Raw genomic sequence first — 24,700 nt, 5'->3', positions numbered from 1 at the left:
CACACACACACACACATACAAACATATATGGGGCTTTTTTCCATTCTTTATTCAAGAGCGTGGTCTTTCAATTTGAGAGCATGATTTATTGATTTCACGTTCAGATTTTGTAATTCGTTCCCTCAAACTTAGATTTGCTCTGCTTCTGTTCAAACTGTAAGCTTGCACTCAGACACATTGTTGCTTGGACAGATTTCCTGCGCTCCAGCTTCAGCCCTTCTCCTTGCACTCAGGCTGCTTCTGTGCACTTGTGAAACATCTGCTCTCTGACTTTTTGTGCAACAACGCTGTCAAAATCCCCAAACCAACAGAAGGCAAGTTGTAGTGTTGACCAATGAAATGATCCCTCTCGCCTTGTAGGCGCATTCACTTTACTTTTGAGAGCGTCCCGTAGGAGTGATTACTCTTTAACCACTCCCGCCCTTCAGGGCTTTATTAAATGTACTTCCCTTACTTTATGACCTTTGGAATAAAAGGATAGTTACTATGTATTACTAGTGCCTGTACATTTTCTTTTACTATAATAGCTACATATAATAGTAGTCATATAGCACACCGGCCTCCTGTTGGTGTGCTGGAGAACAAAATGATGTCACCTCAATGACTCAGGAGCAGGAGTCGAGCAGATCGTCAAAGTCAAGGACCTCAAGTATGTTCTTTGTTTTAATGGTGAAAATGATGTTATTGCTTCCCTCAAATTGAATTGATAAAGTCATATTTGCGGCACAAGAATACATCCATGATAATGTGCTTGACTTTCAAGTGTTGTACGTCACATGAACACTGTTGCTAGACAACTAAAAACAAAATGGACACCGCCGTGTTTCTTTTTTTGAAATCTGTATTTCATTGTTTAGGATTTGGAAAAGTACCAACAGCAAAAGTAACTAGTTAACACATTAAGACAGTAGAAAACACAAGTAACTTCAATGAGCTGTTACATATTTATAACGCAAATGGTGACGTCATGTATTGTGTGGTTATATCAAAGTGTCTTCCTTCTCTTCAAATGCTATTTACCATAGCTCACTGAAGTTACTTTTGTTGGAGTTACTTTCATCTTGAAAATCCCAAAATGTACATATAAGCAATGCACTCCACGCCACAGTCTGCATGTACAAACACACAATCTCAACACACACACACATACATTGAGCTCATACACAACAACTTGCCATCCTCTTTGATAAAAACAGACTGTTGGGCTGAGCCCAGAGGAGACTGTCAATACAATCCGTGAGACAACAGATTGTGAGAACCCCGTGAACTCCAATACAGCCTGCAACACACCTCTCAGAGCACCAGGAAGAAATCTATGGGCTGCTGCAAGCATTGTCTTCTTATCTGTAGATGGTTCTGTCCTGTTTCCAAGCAGGATCAATAACATTAGCATGTCTGACAGAGAGAGAGAGAGAGAGCAGAGGGGAAAGAAGGAAAAGACAGAGAGAAATAGAAAAAGAAATATTTACTCCAGCTACAAACCTTTGACCAGAGTGACAAGCAGTGCAAAAGAAATAAAAGCTTGCATCAGCTCAAAAAATATTGGAGGGATTGATATTTCTTCCAAAGGTGGTTGTTCGTTCTGTTGATGCCAAACTGGGTGTCATCATGTATGAACGCATCTATGTTTGCCAGCATTTATGTTCATGGAGGCCCATGGCACATGGAGGTAGTGTACTCTGGGTTTAACAGTGCATTTTGCTGAAAAAAGCATCTTGCTGCAGCTGGAAATAAGTTGAGAGTGGCAAGAGTGAACCAAAATAGTAAAGTTGAGGTGCATAAAATCAAAACAATGTGCTGAAAGACACTAAAACGCTATCGTAGAGATGAGAAGAGTGCAGAGTGTTGTGATAATTCTCTGTGGAGTTGTCACTATTAGCGTTCCCTTTCACTTAACATGTGACATTTGATTCACTGTTGATATAAAGATATTGATTAGTGCAGCTTTAAAGATATTTTCAGTATCTAAATTATGGAAATGAAAGATGTAATTGTAACTCACATTCTTCCTTGTTACAGAACAAATGTACATCCACAGATGTCTTATCATTTGTTCTAGTCATTAAGTATGACAACAGTATGAAAGGAAACAGACTATTCTCTCTTCATAAGTACAACAATTCGATTTTTCCACAAGTCCTTCAGCCAGGCTAGTCAAGATAAAGTGAGTAAAAAAGTTGGCGTTCCACAGCACCGAAGTTGAGATATCGGTGCCTATAGCATGGTGGCTAAGAGAGAATGCTAATGGAATCATGAAGCAGCTTATCATGTGAATGAGAACAATAATGAGGAGACAAAGCAGAGACAAATCCATTGTAAGTGAGGTGGAATTATGTCGGCTCAGTGGATTATAAAAGGCCTTGATCCAGTGGGAGTTGAAAAACATGGCTTCTGTTCTCACTCATATTCACACACAGGCATACACATAAATACATTCGAATACGTACGCACGCACATACAGTACAAAATGTCAGAAAGATGTAAATGTTAATCCACGCTAATATAAAAACACATGCACACACATATGCATATTGCACGACTGCACACACACACAGAACACAGCACGCAGACACAAACGTCAAACCTTGATATCTACTCATGCTGCCAGATAATTGAATTAATTCAGCCGAGGAACAACTTCACAGATTAGCGACTTAACTTTTCAATAATAAGAAAAAACTCAGCCAGGCGTGATAATTACATTTGTCTCAAATGAGGGCAGCCGTCGAAATGTATCGTGCGTTGCCATGCATCCACAGTTTAACCCACATGCTCCCATGCGCGCGCACACACATACACACACACACATACACACACCTCCCTTAAGTGATTGAAAGATAAAGACATTTCTAGAGTTAGAAAACATAGAGGAAAAGTGATGAAAACACTGCTTCCACATTCATCCTGAGGACAAATAAGACAGCTTTTAAGCATATGTGTGCACGCATAGACATATTTTATGGTTTAGGACTCTATTGTTTTTTAGATTTTCACAAATAACACAAAGTATAGTCTGCTGCATGGATTTCCCAATCTAAAAGTAGGAAAGAGTCAATCAAATCAAATTTAAACAAAAATCTTTTTAAACTCTTGGATACAGGTATGTTTTAAGAAGAGATGTGGGGGTGCCCCAGTAGCTGAACAGTCAGGGCACATACCATATAACTGCAACGTTCACCATTCAATTCCAGCCAAAGACCTTTGTTGCATGTCCTACCCATCTCTCTCTCCCTTCATTTCCTGTTTGCCTCTGTACTATCAATTGCCCAGTGATGGCAAAAATGCGCCACCAAAAAAAAACAGAGAGAGAGAGAGATTTAAAAGATGATACTCACTCAGCCAGCCCTTATTTTTTCCACTGCTGGTTATTACAGAGCCTTAAGGAGTCGATATGCTTTAAATGAAGGGTATGTTGGTTTGTGGAAACAATTTCCCCCACACCTTTAACCGCTGTAATTGGGCGAGCTATGTCGGACAATTTTTGTAACTTTCTAAATAATCTCAACAATCTGATAAGCGTGCCCACTTCACACAGCTATTGGCCAGGTGTGCAGAGGTCAGGAAGCATGCAAAAAAAAAAAAGAACCGGCCTTTTGGAACTGGTATAAACACTTTGTACAAAATGACTACATCCAAACTAGTTCATTTCAAGCCTTCCTTACTGCCAAATCTGGTAATCTTAACACCTGTCTACACAGGATGCTGTGTGGTCACCTGCTTTTGGCGCTCAGAGCCCAGTACACATTCACTTTAATAACTCACACTAAATGGGAAAAAAATGGACATAAGACGTGAAAGGAAAGTGTGACACATAGGCTGTTCCACGGGCTGTGAGGACGGCTGTAGTGATTAAAAATATAAGTGTATCTGTTCTGTCAGACGTGCATGAGACAAATGACTGAAAAACGTGGATGAAACACAGCCAGGTTTTGTTTTTTTTTAAGCCAGGATTCTGAATCTGACAACAGACCTAATCCAAATTCTTTCCTTCAGCCTAAACCAGAGTCCTCACCGTAAATCAGACTAATAATTAGAGATCAAACTGATAGAACAAATGGAAATAAATTGAACAAAATAACCAACAAGTAATTTGATTGTTCTATCCTTGTGAGGTCAAAATAGCACACTCATACTGTACACATAGATGCATACACACACACACACACACACACACACACACACACACACACACACACACACACACACACACACACACACAGTCAGCCATGCCATGCCATGAGCTGCATCAGGTAGAGGGAGGTGAGAAAGGTGTGATGTATATTTCATTGCCCCATGACACTGACTTCTGAACCTGCAAAAACAAGCCATAAAAATTCCAGAGGGTGCATTGAAATCCTCTCTAGGCACCCCCCCCCCCCCCCCCTTCTCTCTCCATCCCTGTTTTCTTCTCTCTCTCTGTCTTCTCTGTCCCTCTCAATCTGCTGTCTCCCTCTCCTATTTCTGTCTATTGTCAGTACAAAGCATCCCATTCAGGCCCCGATGACTTCTCTTATGGCAGGCAGCGGTAGGCTTAAACGGACAATGGCCGCATGGAAACAAAAGACAGTTTATTAGGCTGGGGAGAGAGAGAGAGAGAGAGAGAGAGAGAGAGAGAGAGAGAGAGAGAGAGAGAGAGAAAGAGGAAGACAGAAAGAAAGAGTGGCACTCTGCGTTCCATTGTGGCTGGACTCACATCTGGTGACCATGTGTGACCGGAGCAGCAGGGCTAATGATGGGCTTCCTGAGGCCAGCTCAATTAGGCCAGGCCTCTCCGGACTCCCAGAGAGAGAGAGAGGCAGCAAAAGAGATGACTATCGACATGCTGGTTCACTATTTGTGTGTGTTTATGTATATGAGTCAATCTGCACTATATATATATATATATAGTCGTTCACTGCTTGGATGAGTGTATGCACAAGTGTCTCCTATGTCTACAAATACCAGTCGTGTATGTTTTTAAGCATTTTTGTGCATGTAAATTCCCACTGACACACTCTTGAACACTGTCCTCCTTATTCTTATTCAAACGACACCTCCCCTCACCGCACATACATGGACATACACACACACACACACACACACACACACCCTCCTCCTGAGCTGGCTAAAACTAACTAACAAGCCGTAAAGCCATTAACGGTCAGGGCGCTGCTTTGATGGCCCAACACAAGATTTCCAACACACTTAAAACTACACAGGGGGGAGAACAAAAATGAAGAGAGCTTACAACTGTGTCCTCCGGCATGTGTGTCCATGTCTGTGTGTGATGTCTGGTGTGTGTGTTACATTGTGTACGGCTGAGCACCAAATCAGATGGGTTCCTGTGACAGTACCATCCCTTATTACACAGACTGAAAAATACAAACCTAATAAACGGGAAAGAAAAGCCCGTCTGTCTGTGTTAATGAAAGGCTTTATTGGACAAATTTGATGCCAATTCTTCTCATAATCACGTGTTACTGGTCAGATGTGTATAATTAGTATTGCATAAGCAATTGCACAAACAAGAACTGGGGTTATTTGAGGCTTTCTGGTTTTAGCACAAGGGCATAAACAGACCAATATTAGGTTAATGTTTCAGACATGATGCTAGTCTGTGTTCTGTGTTAGTGGCATGCTTCGAAAAGACACGCTAACATCACAGAGCCTTGTTTGTATTCAAGATTTTAAGTCAATTTCCTAATATACTGGGCAATGTTTGGCTAAACTACTGTAGATAGCAACACTCCCAGAGGGACAGAATTTAATGAATGAATTACCCCCAAAAAACTTCACATAATATATTTAGTTCAATTCAGCAATGCCACAGATACAACTACTGGTAATACAATATTTGTCCTTCTATGATTTATATGAGTAAAACTACAACCAAAAGACAGAAGAAGATATTGTGCATCTACTCGAAGAAGCAAAAGAATCTGCACAACAAAAGTTACAAAAAATTCCTTGATCAAATTAATTCCATTCGGCGTAATCACGAGGCCTCTTCACTCATCACAAGCAACTTGGATTTGTTTTTGTACATTACCAGTTTTGCAGATTCATTCTTAAAATCATTAAATAAATTATTAATCTACTTATAAGAGAGAATTGTGTTGCTTGTCAGCAGGTCTCCATGTACAGCTCTTCTGGGTATATGACAGGTACACCGAATTGGTCAGCAATGCAAACTGCTTTTCTAAGCTTTCTTAAAAATTCTCATTCACAGTTGATACTAGATGTTCATCAAAGAACAGATTCACATTTTTTCAAGTTTGTCTTTAAACAATACTCACACGCATGTATGTGTGTTTAAAGAGTTATCTGTTGCTGTAATCATTCCTCTTTCCATACTGGCCGTGAGGAAATCCGAATCCGATGTGAGAGATGGGAGACAAAATCCACGGTCACTGTTTAGTCCAAAAATTCATTATCAAGTTCAGCTAAGACTACTATAAAGATTCAACCATCTCAATCAGTCAAATCAAGTGGGCATCTTTCAAAGTTACTGTCTTTTTAGTGCATTTTTAATTACCTCTTTGTGTTGTAATGCTTCCACCATCACTCAACAAGAAAACAGTCTGTTGAAACACAAAGACGGAATTTCAAAAGATTAACAAAAATACCTGATTGATTTGACTTACTGGGACCAGGACTGTGGACTTTTTCTTACATTGCAATCCAGTTAAGAAACGATTTCTTCACTGCTAGTATAGGCAGGAGATATTATTACAGCAATTAATAAATCTTTAAATGTACCCATATTGTATTTTAAGATAGACTTGAAAAAAATGTGAATCTATCTTTTAAGATCTTCTCCACAGTAAGTGTATTAAAGAAGACACACTTTTTGTGATCTGTGATCTGAAGAAAAAATTCTCGTCCTGTCACGGCTGACACAACTAGTTTCATAGTGTAGCGAGTGATGAGATTTTACAAACTGGCGTTAAGCCAAGAGCAGCTAGAGAAACAACAGACCATAAACATTTTGAGCAGTGGTGTAAAGATAATCTCTTGCCTGTGAACTAGTGCACACCTGTGAGTAACTGTGTGTGAGTGAGCAAGAGAGTCTGAGAGGGAAGACTTGAGTTTGATCAGTGAAGATGAACTGTGCCTAGAAACACTAACCTCTGCTCACATCACCCTCACTATCTCTCTTTCTCGCTCTCAAGGAGTAAATCAATGTTAGTCAACTGGAGTGTTCGATCCCCATCCGTTTTCACTTGCCTCTTTTGTGTAGCTTTACACATGGTTTCCGTGGTTACATGAGCTCTCTCTGCAAAGGGGAAGTGCTTCATTATCACATGTTTCAGCCAGACCATCAACAGCTCATGTAGACACTATCAAAGTTGATTATCATGTGTCTGCCTGACTCCTACCTTCTAAACCATTTCTGTCAGTGTGGTGTCTTTCAACAGCAAAATGTAATATTTCCCTTGTTCAACTGTGTTGATGAGGACCCTCCAGATAAATCACACCATCACTTCTGCCATCATGACATTCAGGCTCAAGTGTGGAAAATATGCTGTAAAACAGGCAAACTAGTCCCTGTTACATCATAACCAGTGTTAGAAGTAATGAATGCATCCATTCATTTTTTTGGGGGGGGTACTTACTTTTATGAGTATGAGTCTGTAATTTTACTCTTACTTAAGTATGCATTGCCCCATGTAATCACTTCACTACTTTAAAATCATAATTTGCTACTGAGTAGGCCTACAATTTGAATTACATCCAAGCCTTTCATCTGCATTTTTGTAGCCAATAAGGCTATCAACCAATTGCAAACTGGCCAAATAAAACCATGAAATACGGACAAAAACAAAATACCGCAGTAAGCTCAGGCACTGTTTTCAACAACATTGAAAACAGTGAAAATGACGAAGAAATGGCGAAGGACGAGTGCCCATGGACACACCTGGAAGAATTCTTCTTGTACACTGCAAATGCAATACAAACATTGCTGAGTACGGTGATGTTGGCTTACGGGAATTCAGCCTCTAATCTCAAAAAACATGTTGAGGTAAGAAGATTTACAGCTATTTGTATGTTATTGTATTCATCTTTGATATGTTTAGGGTAATTAGCTTGGCTAACGTAAAGCCAGCTAACATAATAATACACTCTAGTGTCATCGGTTAGCCTTGGATTCAAGTAGGACATAGCTAGCTAATGTGTACGCGTGCATGCATGCTTAAAAAATTAAACTACGATTCTTTAAAATGTTACCGCAAAAAAATAGGACAACCACTTTCAATTACAATAGGTTAAATCAGTTGTCATTTAACCAAATTTACCATACTTTCACATCATCATGCTAAACAATTAATAATTACATAATTACTCTAGTCGAATGAGTCTTCCCTTCGGTGTTAATAGCAGTGATGTGATGAGGTAATGTTTGAACATGCACTGAGATAATATTTATATTTACAGAGGAGACCGACCAGTACCATGACATCAGTGCGACAGCAGCACGTCAGCGAAAGACCACAGTCACACCAAACAAGCTCCCAGCAAGTAAGCAAGCCAGGTTAACAGATGTGATGTTGGCAGCTGCAAGAAAACGTGTCCCACAAGCAACTGTTGACAAGCTTGTCATCAATTTCATATGTGAAAGTTTAAAGCCATTTGCAGTGGTAGAACAGCCAGCTTTCAAAGAGTGAGTAACCACATTACAACCTCAAGCTAAAGTCATCTCCAGACCCACTAGTACTAGAATCTGTGAAGCTGCTGATCACATGAAGAAGACTGTGATCGCGCAATTGTCAAATAAAGTCAAATACGTTGTAACCACCACTGATTGTCGGTCAGCTCATCAGGAAAGTTACCTTGGTGTCACATGCCATTGGAGAGAGGAAGAGTCCCTGGAAAGAAGATCTGTGGCACTGGCAGCATTAAGATACTAGTTACAACAAATATGACTCTAATTCAAAAGGACAATAAATGTAAGTTAAATAGCATAAAAAAAGACGAAGAAACATCCAACCATTTATCTACTTGGCCATGTTACAGTGAAAGTAAATGAAACTGAAACTGAAAATGAAACATGAAAGTTAATAATCATGGTGAAAGTGCAGCTCATTTGATATGGCAAACAATAATAAAGCTGAAATGATTAGTTGATTAATCAGTGCTAATTGACAGAAAAATAATCAGCAACCATTTTTACTTTTTATTTTGATAATTAATGTATAATTTAAGCCATTTTTCAAGAACATCTGCCAAACATTTGCTGGTTTCAACTTCTCATGCGAGAATTTGTTGTTTGTTGTTTTTCTCTGTTTTATTTTATTGTAAACTGAATATATTTGAGTTTGTGGACATTTAAAGATGTCATCTTGGGCCCTGGGTAATTGCAAAGAAAATTTTTAACTATTTTCTGAAGTTTAATCGACCAAAAATTTAAACAATCCTCGGATTAATCAACATTGAAAATAACCATTAACTGCAGCCCTACCTGTCAGTTTGCTCATTTAATTGATTCAGGTACACATTTTGTTTGGAGAAAGAAAAAAAAAGAGACAAGGCATACTTTATGTGTCAAATTGTAAATGCAGACGTTAGCAGAGAAGTGATTTTAACAGTTTAAATTACCCCTCCTTTGTGCCAGTTGCTCTGTTGGGATTATTCCTCTAAACTCCTCCAAACTGTTGCTTGGAGGCGTGTCTTGTCGAATTACAAGGCAAAACTAAACATGAATACACATACATACACACTGCATATGCTATAAACAACACTTATTTAATCATGTGATTCATAGGCACCTATGAAGGCTTTCACAGTATGTGATTTTGTCAATGTTTGCCATAATGCACCAATTAGTACATTAACTCACACAGTAGCAGGGCAGCTTTTGTTGGTCATCAAGGACAGACTGTACCACCTGCTACAAGGCTTCAACAACCACTGGCCCTTCTCCCCTCAGTCCCTCTCTCTGTCTCTACAGGAAATGAGCGAGCGAATAAGCAGACAGAGATAATTACAGACCAAACAATAGCTGTCATTTCTTTCTACATCGACCTCCTGGCCCTGCCCTTCACCAACACAACACAGTTTACCGTAATCTGTGTCCATTCTGTGGACAGTTTGATCCGAAGCATACCAGAGTAGCTTTGAACATCTATTCTTTCTCTCTATCCCTCTCCCTTTGCTTCCACAGAACAAAGCATGTTAACCTTGAGCTGCGAAACAGCTTTCTGCTGGCGTCTGAGGAGATATTAGGAAGGTGATTAAGTGAGATTGATGGTACTTTAATTCCCTGACAAAAATAATGGCTCCTTCCTGTTGTTTAATCTTCAATCTTCATTACATGGGAGAGACTCAAGAGAGTATGGTTTTTAGCCAAGAGAAGGCCGTGCTAACAAAGGACACCATCAAGGATGGTGTATTTACATGTTTAATCAAAATGAATTGTAATTGAAAGTCCAAAGGAGGGTTTGGGAATGCAGCAAACTGTGGGCTGAAAAAAAGATGGTTTAGAAATTTGAAGGTAAATCTTTTGGAAGATAATTTTTTTTTTTTTGGTTTGGAATTCAGAGCATTTGACTGCAATTTAGCCACAGGGAACACAATCATGAAACTCTCGTCTGCATATTACTGTTCTGATTTTCATTTTGCTGATGATTTACACAGAGTTATTGAGTTAGCCTGTTCCCATGACCTTGGAGCCCCGGAAAACCTTTCAAAAGTTACCATTTCAAAAGAATGAAGTCAAATTAGAAGAAGTTGCCTTTTCTTAACTCAGGGTTATGTTGGGTTTTGGAGATAGATGTCAAAAGTTGTTTAGAGACAGCAGCCATTTAGATTCCCCCAGAGGGTTCAGGACTTGTCTGAGTTACAAGCATGGACCCAAAACCTCCCTATTGTATGATGAGAAAAAACACAGTTTTGCAGGACAGTTGACACCTTATGTAGAGTGTACGTAGAACAAAGATGAGTTTGATTCCTTCTCGTGTGGTGAATGAAGTGTCCTTACGTGAACCAATGCACCCCTACCATTTTCCAGAGGCACTGTTCCAAAGCTGACCCTGTGCACTGACCTCCCGGTAGAGAACGGCAAGCGAACATAAAATTCCTCCTTTGGGTGATCAATACAGTGAGGAAAAAAAAGTGATAGATGCAGCCTCGGCTATTCTCTCCTACAGTACAGGGAGGTCAGAACACAGGGTCAGCTGAGGAGTTGCACTCTCGGAGCAGACCGTGTCTTGCTCAAGGACACTTCAGCAGAGAGGATGCTTGCCGAGATGCAGCCGGGTTTTTTTTTTTTTTTTTTTTCCAACTGAAGGGCAGTGTCCTCGCTCACCACAACACCCTCTCAAAGAATTAGAATAAATCATTTGAATTATATACTAAAGCGATAAACAAGCATGTTGGATGCCATTTGTTAGATAAAGGTCTTACATTTGTGATGAGCGTGAAAAGGAAATTTCAGCTCACAGCCAATGAAAAGGAAATCTTGTTTCACTGAATTGTCATTTAAATGACAGTAAACACTTGTCATCAGTTGTTTTTTTTTCTTTGTCACAGTTAGAAGGATAAAAAAAAGTTATCTACCTACATGTGTAAATATGTGTAAAACTCAAAGCCCAGCATGTGCACACAGTCTCAAAATAGCAACATAATGAGAAGTTAACTTTTAAAACAGGAAGGAGTTGTATTCTATTATTATACTCAATACAAAAGAGAAAGAAAAAGCCAAAATGTTGTCTCTTTTTCAAGTTTAGCACATTAGAGAAACATTGGTAGTTATAACATTGTGTTCCCCGTTACCACCCTTTACGACTTGTTCCCATATGTTCCTTTCAGTGACATTCACACAGTTTTCTATGGCCACCTAATTGACTGCAAAATAGATGGACTGTCAATGCGACAAATAGTACGTTCAGATGAAAGGGGTCCCGCCATGTCATGCTGACATTTTGACATCATATCTGTTTATGTATAAGCGTTTGCGTCCGTGTGTGTGGGTGTGTTTGTGCATAAATACACGTATGATGAATTGACTGAAGCCATGTCTATAGTTGTCCCTCTGTACAATAGGGACTACAGCAGCAACAGAAACAATTCTTTTAATCTAGCGCTTCTTTCGCTGCGTCTCAGTCTGATGTCCGACTGCACAAAGAAAGGTCAGGGAGGGCTCGGCTTGGGTGGGTGGAACAAACAACTGGGATTTGCTCTCTCTCCATTTCCCCCTCTTTCTCTCTCTCTCTCTCTCTCTCTCTCTCAGCAAGGCGTCAAGGTCTGCTTCGGCGTACAGTTACAGTTAGTTTACTCTCCATCAAAGCAAACCCGAACTTCTAAGTTGTCTAATAGAGTTGTGTGTGTGCCTGCTCTATGTTTCAGTGCAGAAAAAAAAGACAGGGTTTTTTTTTTCCCCTAATAACTGAACTACGCCTGGAGAAAGTTCACCAACTTCCTTAAAAAAAAGTCTTCCTATCTGTCATTCTACCATTTCCTCTCTCAGTTTCTTCGCTCCCTGTCATATCTGCAGTCCATATCAATGATAACAGCTGCCAGTCTGAACATTTAATAATAAATTCTTCTTCCAAATCAGTCCCGGTACTAAACCCATGCCTACCAAATAGCGCTACACACTTACTAATCTAGCTCATCCTCCTGAGTTCAATACAGTTTATCAGCAAGAGACGAGGGGGGGGGGAGAAAGAGAGAAGAGCTGCAAGGAAAGAGAGAAAACACGGACTTGAAGGAGAATAGAGCAGGAGGAGAGGGATGGGAGGAGGAAGGGGGTCAGCGGAGGTAGAAAAGAAGAGATGAATGCAGGCCCTGTTCCTTCCCACTGTCTCAAACAAGGCCTGGGTAAACAGGAAGTACAGCTGTGCTCTCTGTCTCTGTCCCTGTGACTCTTTCTGTCCTTTTCACTCTCTCTTTCTTCCTTTTACATCCTGCACCTCTCTCACCCTCTCCACCTTTTCTCCTTGGCTTTTCCAAAAATACATTGCATTCCTGTTCCACTTAGAAACACTGATACAATTGCATTTATCTTTTGTGCCAAGCTAACCTGTGAGAATAATTGTGGCGAGTAGTTACGGGGGGGGGGAAATAAGAGAAGCTGAAGAAAGTGAGATGTAAACACAAACAAATGACAAACGTCGTCTAGGATATCTCGCAGCCTTCTTGTCACATCGTAAAGAGTCCTGATAGTTGGCAATCTGGACACGCAGTTCCCCTCAGTGGGCCCTAATCCCCCTATTTCTTTAAGAGAGAGAGGGAGTAGAGCGGAGGAGAAAGGAGGCATTGTGGCTCGAGACAGTGCAGTAAAAAGAGGAGCGTACAGTACCAAATTGAGGTCGCAGCAAGACAATGGCTGCCCTTCACTGGCTCATTCACACACGGTCTCCACACAGCTCTATCAAACGCCTCTTTCTTTTCTTCTTCCCCTCCTCTGTTCTGTTCTTTCTCTTTCTTTCTCTCACGTCCGCCTTTCTTCTCCTCATCACAGAGGGATGGGGGATAATGAAACCCCGGCTCACCCAGGCTGTTCTGGGGCCCGTTTCAGAGAAGAGGATCTCTCTCTCTCTCTCTCTCTCTCTCTCTCTTTCTCTCTCTCAATGGCCATCTTCTCATCCTCTGTGTTCAACGCCCTGCACCGGCTCCACCCACTACTTTTGTTTTGCGGGGAGAATGTTTTGCTGAGCAGGAAGTAGTTTGTTTAGGAGCAGGACTCATCTTATCGTCTTATTTTTAGCACTTGGTAGAGTTCATTTTGTGACACTCAGCTTTGTACAGGATACAGTGAGGTACTATATGAGAAGCTGAATAATTCTTTTGTCATCAGTTGCATTTGCAGAAATTTGTACTTCAAGATACACTGAAATTAAAATGATTTTTGGCTAATAAATCACTATACATATCCTCCGTTTGTTGTGGGAGGGAGGTTGGTGGGGGGGGTTTGTTGTCTGATGCAATACCTGTGCAGACAGACATGAATAATAGTTCTTAATGTCACTTCAGTTCCAGCAGCCATACAGGCAGTAAACTTGGGGGCTTTCAGCACTCCGTATGTTTCTTGTGTTTCGAATGACGAGGAGAGATTTGCTATCACTACAACTGGGCCAGTGTAAGAGAGACAGCTAATAGCTTGATCATCTCCTTTCTATAATGCAGGGCTTTTCACTTTTTGAGTGGAATACTGTACAATGGGTTCTGCTAAATGTTGTTGTAATGTGCTGTAAAGGGACAGACGGCTTAAATCACCAACTGTAGTTAACTAATCCTTTGTACTTGTTGAAAAAGCGGAAAAAATGTCTTGTATCAATGTTCATAGGCTATACAAGTCAGTAGCACAGAGGTCTCCCAGCAACACTGGCTCTCAAATGTAAGTCAACAGAAAAATGGAAAAATACGAACAATAGCTGCAGTATTGTCATAGTTTATATGCACTAACACAAAAGGTGAGGAGAATTCAAATCAGTTAGACAATTTGAAACTGTATTGCAAGCTGTGAGAAGAAAAGAACTCTGACTTTTAATTGGTAATTTGTTGAATAGGAGAGTAATAGGCGGAGGCCAAACCAATGTAATAATGAGGTCAAATTTTATGTAATTTAATCAAAGTGTTTCAATTAGTTACAATAGAAGATGGATATGCTTAGTAGAGATTTATGTTTGAATTATACTTATTAAATGAAGATATTAAGATATAACAGTTGAACTTGTCCGTTTTATGTTCTTGCTATATTTTTTGATGTATGAGTTTGTGAGTTTTTGTTTTGTCAAGGATTAGATGTGTTGTGTTTGTGTGAAGTGTATATAAAGATGGAATTAAATCTCTAAAAATAACATGTCTTTTACTCATCTGTCACAGCTGCGACTCTGCTACCTATCTATTTCCTACTTGTGACTGGTTCATATGGAAGATCAATAAGTGATGGTATTTCTTTCCCTGGAAAAAGTATCCAGTACACTTTGTACATTCAGTTTATACTAGAATAGAAATGTCAAATAGATGCATTTTTTTGGACAAACGTATAGTTTTCGTACCTAACATGTATTCAGACCGGCTGTTATGAAAGAAAGAATCATTCTAATATAAAGCAAGCACTGTTTTTACAAAGGCTAGACAAATGTCTCATTCACCAAGTCACATATCATACGGATTTCTTGTAAAGAAGAAAAGACCATGAACAGTAAAATGTTCCCTTTCTCCGATTGAATGGATTCATGGAATTCACTGTTTCACAAGAAGACAAAAATGTCAGAGTGCCTCCGCACAGAAACAAGTTAATAAGTGAAGAGGGCAAAAACACCTTCAGGCTACTTGGGTCACAAAGGCTGATGATCCACAAACCTAATTTGGCTTGGCAAACCTAATCGTTCAAAATTGATCGAATACAGAGTCTACTGGAGGCCTTTAACCGGTTTATTGCGAGACAAGGGAGAAACAGTGATTGGCATTGTTATTCAAACCACAGAAAAATTGTTGTCTTCCAATCGCATTTAAGCAGAAGGATGTCAATTGCCCACAGGGTTGAGCGCGTGATGATGTTAAGGTGACCATTATTGCCCCACTGGAAAAGATTGCTCTATGTTCTTTTGATGGTCAAGTGCTCTTCAGCGGTAGCAATCATATCTCATCACATACACATACAACGGTACACACAGTTAAACCTGTACAAACACACACACACGCACACATACAAGCATATACAGAAGGACCTGCAGATACGCACATCCTCATTTACACACATATCATGCCTGGAGTCGAGTGGAGAGGAAAAGAGATGTGTCAGAGACTAGAGTTAGGCCACAGAGTGTAGACAGTGAATACTAATAAGAGGTGAGCCGGGATCAGACCACAGGGCTCAGGTCAAAGGTCTCATCTTATTTGTTATTTGTTATTCCCTAATATCCAAAGCAATTGACTGAAAACTGATTTATGCTTATAGTTAAGTCACAAGGGAGTAGTTCTGGGTGCGATTTGTGAAATGTTTCTGAAACGTTTTTATTCATGGAAATAAATCAGAACCCCAGTGGGCCTATACAGACTATGAAGACTATTAGGCTATTTCTCGTAGCTGTTACAGTAACATTTAGAAAATAATTATGAATTTAAATAAAACATTTACGAAACTTAAACTTGACCACTGCATTTGCAGGAATATTTTAATCCTTTTTTTTTTTTTTAATTGAATTCATCAAGTTGCGCAATATTTTTACTCTCAGCAATGTGAAGTCAAGTTCATGCCTTGTCTTTTCTTCATCTGGATATAAAGGGGATTTGATCATATACAACAAAACAAAAGATTAAATGCTAATTTAACAAAGCAGAATTAAATCCCCAATGCTCCTTTCAGTACTGTGGATAGCACGACTCAGCCAGATGTGCCAAAACACTTTGTCATTCTTGCAAGTCGCTATTTAATTCAGCTCTGTGCGCAGCAAGCTTCAATACTGAATAGAAAATAATCACAACATGCAATAGCACAATATGCTGTCATCATAAAAATAAATAGGCTGCAGCGTATGCCTGCTTTTCACACTAAGAAAACTGTTTTGATGACGGACTTCTCTCTTCTTCTTCTTATGCTTTCCTGTGGAGGAGTCATCCACGGCATGTCGCCCCTCTTTTACCCACATCTCTGCAAATCTCTGAGTAGGGAAGGAGCCACCTGGTCCATTTACTGCATCATCATGTAGCCTAGATGCAGTGTCATCTCTACTGTCACACCAGCACTGACAGTCAAAGTCCATTTCTGATTTTATTGTTGTTTGCACTATAGACTGTTCCTAACATTGCAGCACTTAGATTTTTGTTAAATAGTTTATTTTTATTTTAGACTTTTTATATGGTGTATGAGAGAAGCAGCAGATATCACTATGAGGAGGATAGAAATAACTCAGCAGAGGCAGAGTTATTTCCCCCCCCCCCCCCCCCCCCCCCCCCACCCACCCCCCCAGCAAATCACACCCTGGACTCGTTACATGTAATGTTCTGGTAAAGTTTTCAACAGGAAGTTGTTATTTTTTTGTCCCTAGAATGTTCTGGGATAATGTTCTCTAAAACACTATTTGGTGATAACCCTCTTAAAATGTTCAGTGATAACATTGTTAGAACATTATGCTCTAACATCCTGAAAATGTTTTCAGCAGCATGCTTTTTAATGTTCCCAGAATGTTATTACATTATTCAAATGCTTTGTGTTAATGTGTCATTAAAATATTTCACCATTAATTAACATGAACAATAACATTATGACACAACATTCCTGTAACTCTTCCACTGGTCTGACCACTGTGGTCACTAGGATGACTGATTTACTGAACTATTCAAATAGGACTATTAACACATGTAAAAGGTTGATAATACATCAATATTCAAAAGCCTCATTACTTTTTTATTCATTTATTTATTTATTTTGTGAGTGTGTGTGTGTGTATGAAAAAGTAAGTAAGTAAGTAAAAAGTCAAGACTAGGCTTATAATCTAATAAATAAAAATTACACACTTAAATGTGGTACAGTCAACCTCTGCACCATAAACTAAACATACATTATCAGGGGAGGATATAAACCTTGTACTTTTTTCTCACTTCATTTCCTCCACTCAACATTTTGCTACTACAGAAACCTGGCAAAGCCCCTGAACAAATGCACTTTTTATGTTTAATTTTTGGCATCATGATACAAATCAATAAAATGATAAAAAAGAAAAAAAAAGCACTCTGATCTGATGATGGTGTGTTTGTGTAGGTGAGAGGTGACTGTGTTTATGTTGTATATTTGTTGATTTAATCAGAGTCCGCAGACTAACTGACAACAGTGAGGGGCTTCTGTTCCCTTCAGGTGCTGAAGCATTGATGGACTTTCATTGTCCTCAGTCACGGATAGTCTGCGTGCATCATCCACCTGCATTATGACAAAAATATTAATTAAAATCAGAATAATTTCCGATTTAGAAGTCTTCTTTTTTTAAGTTGTGACCAGCAGCTAGTACAAGTCACTGTTGATGGGTTCTTCTATGTGAAATCTCAAATCTGAAGGGTGCAATAATGATTTGTGCCACAACACCTATAATAGCAATTGTGAATGCTAAAACAACAGGATAGCATCTGGACTAAGGTAAATAATCCCTCACAAATTCTTCATTATAATACTATACAAATGATTTATTTATTTTAACAACTAAAAAAAAGACGGATAATGAACCTGGGCAAGGCAGCTTTGATGTCAATTTTTCTGACAAAGGAGTAGTTTCTTTGGTTTTGACAAATGAAAAAATTTGATTTGAAAACATACATTATCATCTCCAGAGTCACCAAATGCAATTTATACCTTGTAACTTCACAGCTAAGTGAACTACAATGACACTGTAAACTCACCCAGTTTCCCTCCAAACTAAAAACTACACTGCACCATTGCTCACATTCTTATTTGTTGTGTATCAATATGCTCGAATATCATTTCAGTGGAACTAGAATTCATACAGTACTAGCCCAAACGCAAGCCTGCTGACAATAAGCCATCCTACTGTGCATCATAACTCACACATGCCACCTCTGTGCAAACATGCAATATCTGCTCACAGCTAATGAATTAGGTGCTTGTTTTTTTTTTGTTTGTTTTGTTATTTGTCAAAAGAAAAATGGGGTGACATCAGATCTTTTTTGAACAAATGCTTAACACTGACCTGAGTCCCTCTGTGTCGAGCATATTTCTGCTTGTCTACACAGGTTTCAACTGTCTTCTGTAGTATCTTGGGGTGTTTTTTGCGGCAGGCCTTAAGAAAGACAAAGAGGCAAAAAAAGAACTGAAGAACTAGAAAAAGCTAAATTCTTGCTTCAGCAGAATTAGATAGTTGAAGTATTTTAAGCAATACTTTATGTAGCTGAAGTAGTACCTAAAGTTAAAAGCTAAAGTAGTATTTGAAATACTTGAAGCAGTCATGGCTGATCACTTCTTCATTAATCAACAAGTGCCAAAAATGCTAACAATGTATTTGGCTTATCAGCTTACAAGCAAAATGCACTGTTAGCATTTTTGCACTTGTGGATTAATCAGGGAAGTGGAAGTAATCAGCCCTAATGTGTGCAGTGAAAACTTCTACTTTTGGATTATCATTTGGAGTGGGCTACTGGCTTATAGCCCAATCCAAAATAAATGCAAACCTGAATAAACCTTATCATTTTTTTTACCAGTCTAACACTTCATTTCACTTTTAAATGAATAGGAGTATTTTAAATATCTAATCTCACCTCTAAGTGGGTACTGTGGGTACCGTCTGATCCAAGTCACTGTAGTAGGACAGCTGCTGGGTAAAGATGTTCTCTAAAAAAGGATGTCATTATTAAAGTTAACAAAGAGTTTTGACCTCATATTTTAACCTAATGGAGACATTTCTCATCCAAATACCATACAGTGACAAGAATTACTGATAAGATTTGAAGAAACAACCCACCTATCATCTTATGCAGCAGCTGGCTGTTGCTTTTTCAAACAACACACACACACGTCTAAAATTTTGGCAATGTCAGAAAGGAAGTTCTCATAGATAATTTCTCCAAACACAGCTGGGGTGAAGAAGTTTTCCTGAGGGAAGAGAAGCACACGCAGTGCAACAGGTGATCATGTATATCAAGGCTTTGTTCTTGGAATTGGCAGTGACATTACTATTACTGGAAAATACAGAAAAATCCCAAGCAAGTGTCTCCTCTAAGAAGCCAAATTGGAGCATCACTTGACTGATATCCGGTTTCTCATTCTACCTTTGATTCAGAGCGCTGCGTTTTGGCCACCGCCAGGGAGGACGGCAGGGCGGAGGTCGAGGCCGCGAGGAGCATGATGCAAGTACAAGTCTAGGCACCTCTGCAGGGACTCATCAAACATCGTCTGGTGGGAAAGATGGACCACAGCAGAGAAGGGAAGACTGTGAGTAACAGGCTCCTGGCCGCTGAATCTACAGTGTATTTACATTTTATAGCTTTGGTAGACTATTGTAGAGGAAGGAAAAGAGGGGAAAAAACGTCTCAGCAACATTTTCAAATGTTGACAGTCCCTCACCTGACACCAAAACTTGTCATGAGGCAGTATGAGCAGCCCATCCAAGTCCTTTATGATGAATCTGGCATGTTCCAAATGGTGGGAGAGCTATCTTCTGGCAGAGGCTTATAAGGCACTAAATGCAGCTCTCCCTACCTTTCCAGGTGCTAGGGTGGAAAAGAAATCACAGGGTTTGACTCTAATAGAGGTGCCGCGGTTACCACATTACCACGGTAACGCAATCACGTCACATCCACCACAGCGTCAAGCTGATCACCGCTTCACCACTGAGTGAACAGCTCAAGTAACAGGATATTAGTTATTCTCTCAGACTTGACATAAAGAATGACGTGTCCGCCGAATGCCAACCAATATTCCCGCTGCAGAGTCGGCCTCTCAATGACAACACTGGAATACAAAGACATTTAGACTGTAGAGGCTATAAAAATAGACTATTACAAGAATAAATGTATTCAAAGGGTGTACTGTATTGGTCCAAATGTAAGACTGGTTTTTTTTTCCTGGAAATACATCTGAAAAAGTGGGGTCATCTCATATTCAGAATTGTCTAGACTGCTACACAGAGTGTTGCATTATGGGTTATTTGTACCGTTAATGTTGCTAAGCTAGGGAGTGTCTTAAAGGTACTATATGTAGGAATCAGAAATTCCTCCTCATTAGTGACACCGGTGGCCGGTGCAGTCAGCATCCTGTTGCTCACGCTTGCGAGTGCGAGATTATTGCAAGTGATGTCTTTTCCCTCACTTACACTTCTTATAATAACATAAAAGATCTCTAATGTCGTGTTTTGCACCATGTTCCTGCAAAGCATCTCTCACCCCCAGTCAGTCAGCCCTTCCCCCCTCTGCTTTACATGCACACCCTCACACAAACACACACAGGGGCTCCTGCTCTGCTGTGGCCAATGGCCGACAAGAGCCAATCTGCACCACCCAACCCGCAAAAATAGGCGTTAATCAACTACCCAAACCAGATCCGACCTGCAAACTGCCAACTTTTTTTTCCCACCAATCGTGTTTACTAAACACAGGTAGGTTCAGCAAGCTGTGGCCGGACAGGAACATGCTGCAGTTTTATTGTGAAATGTGTGTTTATTACCACCTTTGGAATACCAACAGATAAAACAAATACGGTAAGCTATATTCTACTATTGTTCTGATGCTTGTTTTCTGCTCCTTTGTTGAGGAAATAATGTTTTAGCTGTGTGTGTATGGTGTTTTGTTGTAAAATGTGTGGTGGTTGACGGAGGCAGCTAGCTGTCTCATCAGCTGGAGAGCTAATACCTGCAGGGTGTTTCTACTCAGATAGCACTGGTTTTGTTGCAATAGATGCCGGTTGTTTCTTGATGTTAGTGGGATAGAGGTAAGGCACTTTGGAGCGCGCAAAAACTCCACATCCATTGGATTTTCGTGGAAAATGTGGCCCAGGTCCTTCACATTGAAATCAGTCCACAGGCTGACCTTCAGACCCTCTCATCACTGCAGAGGAGTGCTGAAATCGCTACCTTTTCCCCAGAGAGGTAAATATATATATTGATTTATTGTATTGGACTAGGTGGGTGTTCTTCAAATTGTTACTGTTACTGTCTGTGTCAATGTAGTGTTCTGTCCTTACAGAAATCAAAGATTGTGGATGGAGTGGAGATCTCTGTGCATATCACTGGAGACGCTGCCCACCCATTGAAGCAACGGTTGATGAAAGGATTCCCCCAGCATCATCAACTTTCGCAAGAACAAACCCACTTCACCCACGCCCTAAGCTCAGCCAGGGTGGCCATTGAGAATGCCTTTGGGCGACTGAAAGGACGTTGGAGATGCTTAATGAAGAGGAATGGCACTGACCTTAATCTAATGCCCAATTTTGTCACTGCCTGTTGCATTTTGCATAATGTACTTGAAATATAGAAAGATAGTTTTTTGCCAGAGTGGAACATTGAGGTGGATCAACCAGAGGGTCTGGGTCAACCACATGCTGTGGTGTATAAGGAAGAGAGACCTAACACTGCCCAGCTCTGTGCAACACTATCATAGACAATCTAACAGCAGTGTTATCAGAGTGAACAGTGTCGATGCTGTATCAGGATGCCTTTTGACTCATAATTGTTACTGTTATGCTGTGTTTCTGTAGCAAATGTGATCAACTTTGTCTTGTGTTTTGTAAAGCATTTATTTATAGAAAAAGGTAAATACCTATAAAATACCTATCAAATAAGTTTTCCCTTATAACAAAAGTCTCAGCCAGTATTCAAGTGTCCAAATATAGAACAATTATAAAACAACAGAAGAGTGACGAAGTATTCCAGTGCTCAAGATATACAACAAAAAACTGAAGTACTGAAATATATGAAATGTATATAAAATACAAAATATAAAGTATCAGTTCAACACAAAGTAGAACAGTGTGCAAGTAGAAAAAATGTGATAAGTACTATTCAGGTATTATATTGCAACACAAACTGACATTTGACACAAATCCTGTCAGTGTGAAAAGGCTTTTATACAGTTATACTATAACTGCCTGTAGGTAGTGTGCTCATCATGTTTCATTTGAGTGCTTGAATAAGCTGATTGAGACTGATAAAGTTTTGCTCATACTGGCTCTGTTCATACTGGTACATGGCGTGTGGTGGTGGCTGTGGAGTCTGTGGTGCAGGGCCTGGGAGCCTGGAAAGCAGCAGCTCAAAGAGTGAAGAGTGAACATCTGCATGTGTGCATCGTCGTGTCCTGCTGCAGCTCTGTCCATCTCCTTCAGCTTTGCCATGGTGGTAGTTATTGCAGCAGAAGCTTGTTCCATCCTCATCCTCTTCCGTCTTCTGGATGGAACACTGTAGCCTGATAATAATAATTATTATTATTATGGAAGAGCTGGGAGAACATGAAGATGACGAGAACACTGCTGAAGAACTAGTCCCTAAAGAACTAGAGAGCCTAACGAGGTTGGCTAGTGCAGAGTTGCCAAATATATTTTGGCAAAGCTCATAGAATGGCCCATCCCACTTCTGCTCTTGTGGTTGTTAATGTCAAAATATTTTTTCTTCAGCGCCTTTAATTTGTTTATTACTTTCCTTGGGCTTTGAGCAATGCCTCTTTCACTCAGCACTTTCGATATGTCGTTGTATATCACAGTGTCCCTCACAGTGCCAGTAACTTGTCTCTGTGTTTCCTCTTCTCCTTGAATCAGGAGAAGTTCTCTCACTTTGCTGTCTTGTCAGTGTTGCATCTTGCACGATACAAAAAACAAAATCTCTGGTGCACATTGTTCCCATAGACTGTAAAAAAAACAATAATGTTCTTCCTGGCTATTTATGCGCCGACATCCGGAACTTCATCGCGCGTCATAGCATCGTGCCAGAAAAGAGGCAAAAATTAGCGTGCGCACCCGGGTGCCATGTTTACATCACTGCAGAGCGGAGCTGTAGCTGATAAATACCTGTGACTACTGCAGTCATTTCCCACTTTCCCACTGAAGTCAAAAGCCAGATGTTAGTGGGTGTTGGTGGGTTTTTTGTCCAGTGTGAAAAGGGCTTTAGAGTCAGTAAGCCTTAAAGGTGTTTCGTTAGTTTTTGAAGGCTCGTGTAACGTGTTTTTCTGCCATGGAGGAGATAAATTCATAACGAGTGAAAAGTTTTCTTCCAAAAACAGGTGTTGGTAAAGGGGGTGGGGGATCGTCTTATAATCAGGGTTGCCTTATATTTGGGCCAATACAGTATTTAGGAACCAATTATTTTATATTTTATAAGGTTTAAATTATTTTTTATGGCGGTTACTGCAATGTTTGAATGGCCTCGCTAATTTGTACGGTAAAAAAATCAATACTGCGGCAGCTTTAGATTCTAATAAACTGGTCCTCATGAGAGGTAACTTAGGCTATTCCTTGCGCACCACAAGCTGCTGTTGAGGTGTACTTCTCTGTAACAACAGGAGCAGAGCTGACTCACCAGTGCAAGCAGTGTGTGCTCCTTTCCCAGCGGGCCAGACTCAGTCACCTGCTGCTCACCCAGTGGCACGCACTGGCATCTCCTCAAATTATTTCTGAAAAATCATACCAAAAAGAAGACATTGAAAATACATTTTTGTACACAGGTGTAGTACACTCAGTCATGGTTCAACAATAAGGCTTGCACGATTGCCCGGGACAAGTAAAATGCTACGTAAATCTAGCAACTCACTTGCTCAATCATGCAATCAATGTTACGATCACTTTTTCATCATCGTCGTATCATAAATTACGTTTTCATTCTCTGGCACACGTCAGCATAGCCCCCTCCCCTTGCACGTATTGGAGAATATTGGCACGCGCCGTTAGCCAATCAAGAATTGAGTAGGCTAGTAGTGTGATGCGTGAAACAAACATCCCTCAGGATTATGTGAGCACTGTCAAATAAAGGAATCAGTGGAGCATGTAGCCTAATTTTTCACTGCCATGAATACTCTTTAGAACAAGACACATTAAATAGATCAAGAAATCAGGAAGCCTGGAGTGGAAGAAATTAGTCTAAAAAATGTATTTGCCATCAGGTTAGACAGTCTGTTCCATTATTTGAAAGAAACTGGGCTGATCAATAGCATTTAGTATTCAGTGAAATATAGGGGCTGTGTCATACTATTTTCAGTATGCAAGAATGTTTGTTGCTTTGCATCTATGACACTGTGTCTTTGTTCTGTTTCATTTACTTAAATAAAGATTAAACATGACAATTAACTT

The 24,700-nt window shown here is 39.9% G+C and overlaps 1 protein-coding gene and 1 long non-coding RNA gene across 16 annotated transcripts in view; one reads left to right on the top strand and one right to left on the bottom strand.

Annotated features, from left to right (window-relative positions):
* sox5 (SRY-box transcription factor 5) overlaps positions 1-24,700 on the bottom strand; it is a 271,640-nt gene that overhangs the window by 129,916 nt on the left and 117,024 nt on the right. The window contains exons 2-9 of one of the 6 annotated variants that reach the window (XR_010925838.1): positions 23,934-24,027; positions 22,591-22,827; positions 19,997-20,142; positions 19,702-19,825; positions 19,395-19,525; positions 19,192-19,264; positions 18,627-18,716; positions 16,951-17,845 (exon numbers count right to left, since the gene is read on the bottom strand). The exons of 2 other annotated variants lie outside the window; for them this stretch is intronic. The gene's annotated coding sequence lies outside the window, so the exon portion shown is untranslated. Of the gene's footprint in view, positions 1-16,937; positions 17,846-18,626; positions 18,717-19,191; positions 19,265-19,394; positions 19,526-19,701; positions 19,826-19,996; positions 22,828-23,933; positions 24,028-24,700 lie in introns of those variants that run through there. 3 more of the 6 variants (XR_010925836.1, XR_010925837.1, XR_010925839.1) reach the window with 3 other exon arrangements.
* Positions 1-24,700, top strand: part of LOC137176310 (uncharacterized) — a 275,304-nt gene that overhangs the window by 168,046 nt on the left and 82,558 nt on the right. For 8 of the 10 annotated variants that reach the window (XR_010925841.1, XR_010925846.1, XR_010925847.1 and 5 more), the window contains one exon: positions 19,713-19,864. This is a non-coding gene — a long non-coding RNA (uncharacterized lncRNA). Of the gene's footprint in view, positions 1-19,712; positions 19,865-20,139; positions 20,232-21,030; positions 21,122-24,700 lie in introns of those variants that run through there. The other 2 variants (XR_010925849.1, XR_010925845.1) reach the window with 2 other exon arrangements.

Source organism: Thunnus thynnus, chromosome 23 (genome assembly GCF_963924715.1).
Source record: "Thunnus thynnus chromosome 23, fThuThy2.1, whole genome shotgun sequence".
NCBI classification, from domain to species: domain Eukaryota; kingdom Metazoa; phylum Chordata; class Actinopteri; order Scombriformes; family Scombridae; genus Thunnus; species Thunnus thynnus.
This window is presented reverse-complemented; position numbering and strand designations above follow the sequence as displayed.